Below are 6,402 nucleotides of genomic sequence, written 5' to 3'. Positions count from 1 at the left end.
GAAATATCTCTTTCCACCTTTTGTCAACACACCATTCATCTCGCATAGATCGGAATGTATGAGTTCTAGAGGTGCCAAGTTTCTCTCCTCGGCCGCCTTGTGAGGCTTCCGAGGTTGCTTTGATTGCACACAACTATGGCACTTAGAACCTTTGGCAATGGTGAAATTCGGAATTAAACTTAAACTCGGATAGCCGAGACATTAAACCAAAATTAATGTGACATAAACGAGAATGCCAAACACTGGTATCATCACTAACATTGCCACAAATATGGTTCACAGACTTATTACTGAAATCAGAAAGCGAAAAGCGGAACAAGCCTCCGCATTCATAGCCTTTACCAATAAATTGTCCAAACTTGGAAACACCTACTTTATTCGACTCTAAAACAACCTTAAACCCATCTCTGCATAGAAGGGAGCCGCTAACGAGATTCTTGTTCATAGTAGGGACATGCTGCACGTTCCTCAGCTGCACGATCTTCCCGAAGTGAACTTCGGATCTACCGTGCCAACACCACGAACGAAGCATGTGACCCATTCCCCATCAAGACGGAAGAATCCCGGGCGACTCGGTAAGAAGTGAACATGGATATGTCAGCACACACATGAACATTAGCACCCGTATCAATCCACCAACATGGAGATTGAAATACCGAAAGAACAAGAAAGAGATTACCGTACCCATAAGCATTGCTAGCGGTCACCGTGTTGACTTGCCTCCCTTTTTCTTGCGGTCTGCCCTCTCTCGGACGAGTCCTTAGAAAAGTGGCCAGTCTCTCCACACGTAAAGCAGCTCGGATCTCGCATTGTTTATCATCTTCTTCTTCTTGAAGGTTGTAGTCTTCATAGGCTTATTGAAGGAGGGCTTGTTATTCCCTTTGTTCTTGCTTCGTAGGGTTTCTTCGCACCATGTTGGCGCTAGACTCGACCCTCTCCTTTCTCGGTATTATCCTTAGCCCGAGCTTTCTCCTCAACATCAAGAGACGCTATCGATTTTCAACTCGATATCTCTTGTCTCTTGTGTTTGAGAGTTGTGGCAAAGTTCCTCCATGAAGGGGGCAACTTAGCGATGATGCATCCAGCCACAAACTTGTCGGGTAAGGCACACTTAAGGAGTTCAAGCTCTTTCGCAATGCACCTGTATCTCATGAGCTTGTTCGACTACGAACGGTTGTTAACCATCCCGATGTCATGGAAGCTCTCCATGATGTACGGTTCATCACTCGCATCGGTTGCACGGAATTTAGCATTCGGTGCATCCCGAAGCTCTTTACCGTCACGGTAAGTGCATGTACACATCACACGGACGATCGGCAAGAATACTTAGAACGCATCCGACGAAGAGAGTATTGTTTTCCTTGAACTTGTTCCGATCTTGGTCAGATATAGTTCCTTTAGGTAAACCATCGGTAACTCGAACACTTTCGGATGAGTAAGCCGGAGCATGGCCTTATACTGCCACCTCTTAAAGTGCACACCGGTAAACTTATCCGGCCTCAGTGCATCGGAAAACCCAGCCATTGTTAACTCAGGAAATTGCCTACAATTAGGTTTTTGGATTGTTGGATAATTAGGCACAATTTGCATGATTAATTCCAGAATATTAAGCATGACGACAGTAACGATCTGGTGGAGGTGGCGGTGGAGGTGTAGCAGATGATGTCGCAGCAGTAACGTTGTTGATGACGGGGACGACGGGTCGAAGTAGACGGCGTTGTAGACGACGGTAGGCAGCACCGCCCGACTTGGACGGAAGGCGACCCGTGATGGAGAACTTGAGCAGTCGCGCAGGCGCTTCCCAAAACCCTAATTCGCCCTCTCCCGTACAGGATCGCAAGGACGAGCGGTTCCGGAGACCTGCTCTCCCGTTCGCCGATGCACGTCGGCTCGCGGGATGGAGTAGGCTACGATGGCGGCGCAAGCAGAGAGAGGTGGAAACCCTAACTCGTGTATTAGATGTGTTTCTGCGGTAGCCGCTCGAGGCTCAATCCACTCACCACGAGCGCGGCGCGCGTCGTGACGTGACGTGACGTGACGAGTCGAGTCGAGTCGAGTCGAGTCGAGACGAGCGAGGAGGAGGAGGAGCGCGCGCGTGTAGCACTCCTATTCTCACTCACTTACTAGTGGTGGAACAACCCACCTTATAAGGTGGTCTAACTTCCTCCCAACTTTCCATGTGGGACTAAACTTCCCACCTCTTGCCACTCCCTATTGAGCTGCCACCAACTTGGGCTCAAACTCACAAGGCTGCCACTATGTGGGCTTTGAGATTTATAGGAAAAACTGAAATCTAATTTGGGCCACTAAAAATGGGCCCAATATTTCAACAGTATTCAGGGCGCTTATTTTTTCAGGAATCATTTGCGTTGTGTCTTGCTACAAGTAAGACTGAATACGGAGTATATGAAACGAAAGTTTTGGAATTAACAATTTGTACCGAATAGGATAGATTCATATGTTGGGTTGCTCATAAACTTGGTAGCCGTGTGTTCAGTGCTCCCTAAGTGTCGCTGTCTTTTCTGTAAAGAAAACTATACAAGATCACCGTTTGGGCTGGTTCTGAACACTGTTTCGACCCGACTTAATGACGTCGATAGGTAGTTTTATCATCGAGCGATATGCTTCCCAAACCAATAAAAAAAGGTAGTTTTATCATAAAACCGTGAGAACCTGACATGATCGTTAAGCCAGACAAGTTTGTATGTAATTAGTTCACCTAACCTGCCGCTCGGTATTAGATCAAACCTTCTATACGTTCCCGTCAGTCGTATTCAGGGCACTTAATTTTTCCTCCAGAACTATTATTGGCGTATCGCCTTACTACCAGTTAAGCCAAACAAGTTCCTAAAAAGAAAGTTTAGCCAAACAAGGATTACTTGGACGATCACGACGAGGCGAAAAGGCCGGCGGACGAAGGAGCCCGCGCGTGCCGTGACAGTCCCGAAATTAACAAAAGAGTTCAAAACAAATACGAGTAAAATAAATAACTCCGCAACTTCCGGCCGGTGTATCGGCGTATCGCGGTGGTCGCTTTCCGGCGCTTTCGCGGCGTGGGTCGCTCGCCGCACCGTCGAGAACGACCCCGTGTTAATCCTCTTTTCGTAATCACGTGGAAGAATGGGCGTTTATCTCGCCGACGTTGACACGTAGGAATATTGGTTCTGGACTTTTCACGAGGATTTTATTCGCCGGACGCCGATAGAAGTATGACGGACTGGCTGATGCTCCCCGGCCGTGAGTCGCGAATGACTGTACCGGCCACTGTTTAGGTGAGCTGGGAGATTTGGCAACACAGGATTAAATAGTGGATCAGGCGTCCTGTATGGCGTCTGTCCGTGTCCATCACCAAAAACAATCAATTCAGTCCCTGCGATTTTAGCTGGTAAAATTGATTATTTTAAAGTACAATCTATAAATTATTGACAAGTTACGGCCGGGCACACACGGAAAAGACGGTTTAGCCGCACGCTGTTTGTTTTTTACCTGAAAAAAACATGGACCAGGTGCATGACTGATGATGAACCGGTCCCCTTAATCCCAGGCACAGAAAAGGGCCGAGAAAACTAGCCGTTACAGGCTTCAGCCCGCACGCCGCGTGCCGGCCCGGCGGTCCCCACGCCGCCGACTGATCTCGCCCGTTGCTCTACGAACGGACGGCTCCAGTCGATCGACGCCGCGGCGTCGCGGTCAAGGTCACATGCAGCGCGCGGGGTCCAGCGGGGACACGTGGCGCGCGGAGGGTGGGCCGGCCGGTGGCGCCGTTGGGCCGGTGGGTTTAAGCGCGCTTTAGAAACACACCCGCGGGTCCGCTCACCGCCGGCCAGCCGGGCCCGCCCGCGAGCCTATGCACGATCGTCACCGGCCAGCATGCTTCTTTTGATCGGCAAAAGAATGGCTTATCATCAGGTCACAACACTTGTCCTGTTCGATCATCCATGCCACGTCTTGAACTACCAAGCTGAATTTTGATAGGACCAAGGTCAGTTCCTGTTTGTTCTATCCTCTCGCTGGGTGATGACGATAAAAGCAACGCGGATGAAAAAGTATTTTTAACACTTACGCAACGCATGCTTGCTTTCCCTTGCTCGGATTACTAATTAAGTTAACTTATCAGCTGTGCACACACACTCTTTGATCACTACTTATTTTTTGGGGAGTCCGTGAATTTGCAACCTTAGGTGGTTGTTCGGATCAGAACAATTAGAGCTGGATATTAAATCCGGTTTAGAGACTTAATTAATGCGAAGAGTTTTATTTCGCTTTTCTCTTGATCCCTCCATACCGGTTTATATTAGGGTAATACACACTTTAAAAACAGATTAAATTGATGCAATGAGTTTTACTTTGCCTTTTTCTTACTACCATGAGTTTGCACTATTTGTGTAAACATTGTTGACCAATAAAGTTAAGCTTGTTTTGCTCTAAAAAATGGATTTGTACAAATTCTTTGTTTGGGTCAAAATTGGTAAGTCGGCTTAAGAATGTCAAGATAGATGAGACCAAGTATAGCAGAAAACAAGCTTATACAAAACCGCGGGCTAGGGCGAGGAAGAGAGTAAGGAGAAGTGACAGAAGGCGGATGGACTCCCTAATCATCTTGATCGCGTGGACTCTATGGAAGCAAAGGAACGCACGCGTCTTCGGAAACACACAAAGCATATGAACATGGAGAAAATTGTAAACAACGCAAGAGAGGAGTTACAAATTTGGGATATGGTGAGGACAGTCCTGCTGATAATGCGAGAGAGTAGGTTTAGACGGGTGTGTTGAGTGTTGTAATCATGGCCTGATGTTTGCATCTAGGTTATCGGATTCTTGTATTTTGTTTGCTCTCCTTCTATAAAGATATGGCACGCAATCACGTGCTCTCGAAAAAGAATGTAAAATAGTCATTGTTTGCTAAAATCTATATTTTGGATGTAATGAGCATATAGATTTGTATATCCCCAAACTTTTACCCAAGGGCGAGCCAAACATGGTTTTAGTTTTTTGTGTGGTTAACGTGTTTTCTGAAATCATATTCTTTATATACTCGCTATCCAACCAATCCCTAAATAGATATACATGAACCTAGCCTAATGCTTCTTCTTCCTTTTTCTATGGTTTCTGTTATAGATAGTGATTGTCATGCAGACTTAAATGTCATGGGGGACTTCCTTGTGGCGATTTATGAGTGCCAAAACTAGCCAATCATCAGCATGTCAATACCATGTTGATAACAATGCATTCTTGTACTTTGATGTTCACTCAAAGAACGGCATAAAATCAAGCACAACTGTACAATATATATTGTCATGAAAGGTTACCAGGCTTATGCACTGACTTTACTACAATATTAACTAATTTCCTTCTCAACCATATTCCGCCGATAGAAACTCAAAAAGGTAGTTGACTGCCATGGTTTTTGTTTGGTAAATCCAAGTTCAAAATTTGGTGTGAATAGTAGTAGTTGTAGAAACACAAAAGGGGTGGCATCAACCACGAAGAACGAGCACTTTGAAATATCCACTTCGAAGAGGATAGTTGATCGAAATGTGACCAACTCGGTTCAGTTCACACGAGGGTTCAGAAAGTGTTTCAAGCTATAAAGTTGGGAAGATATGTATTGTTATGTATATATGGATCTGAAATCTCTATCGACAAACAAACGAGATCTGGAGAAATTAAACTAAGTGCGGTTCATAAAGCAAAAATGGAAGATACTACCTTATATGTAAAATAACAACAATAATTATATAGCGATGCCTACTCTTTCACTTATATGAAGCATAAATTCCAGTTTGCTTCGTGAGTGACTTATAGACTATGGATATAGTGTTACAAAAAGGGTGCTAGGTATAATTTATTGATAAAAGTGATATATACCTTCCTAATTAGGATGTAAGTTAAGTCAAGCTCTTCCCATCTTTATTCTGGCCTCATATGTTGAGCGTAGACAAATCTTTCTCAAGGTCGGTCTTCCTTGTCGCGAAGTATGTTGGTTCTATCTTTTTGTCTTTAGAAAGCAATTTCCCTTTGCATACCCGATCAACTAGTTTCGCTGAAACCAAATGGAAGTATACATCCAATTCGTATTATCTGGCCAGAGCTATTCAAGATGTGGTTTGTCACCTATGTGTGGAGACATATGTCGTACCGGCACCGCTCTCCACAACCCTCGGTGGCATTCTCGATAGACTTTGGCTCTCGGCGACATCTCTTCTCCATGTGGCCAACGAGAGTATCTAGGACTCGACACGTGTAATCTCACATGATATCAGTTGGTACAAAAAACAATGGAAATCAGTTGCCTACTCCTCTATTTTCTAAAAACATTGTTGAACCCTACCTTTCTAACATTATATATCAGTTGGTACAAAAAACAATGGAAATCAACTGAACAAACTCTCTATTGTTGAG

Source organism: Lolium rigidum, chromosome 7 (genome assembly GCF_022539505.1).
Source record: "Lolium rigidum isolate FL_2022 chromosome 7, APGP_CSIRO_Lrig_0.1, whole genome shotgun sequence".
NCBI lineage: Eukaryota > Viridiplantae > Streptophyta > Magnoliopsida > Poales > Poaceae > Lolium > Lolium rigidum.
This window is presented reverse-complemented; position numbering follows the sequence as displayed.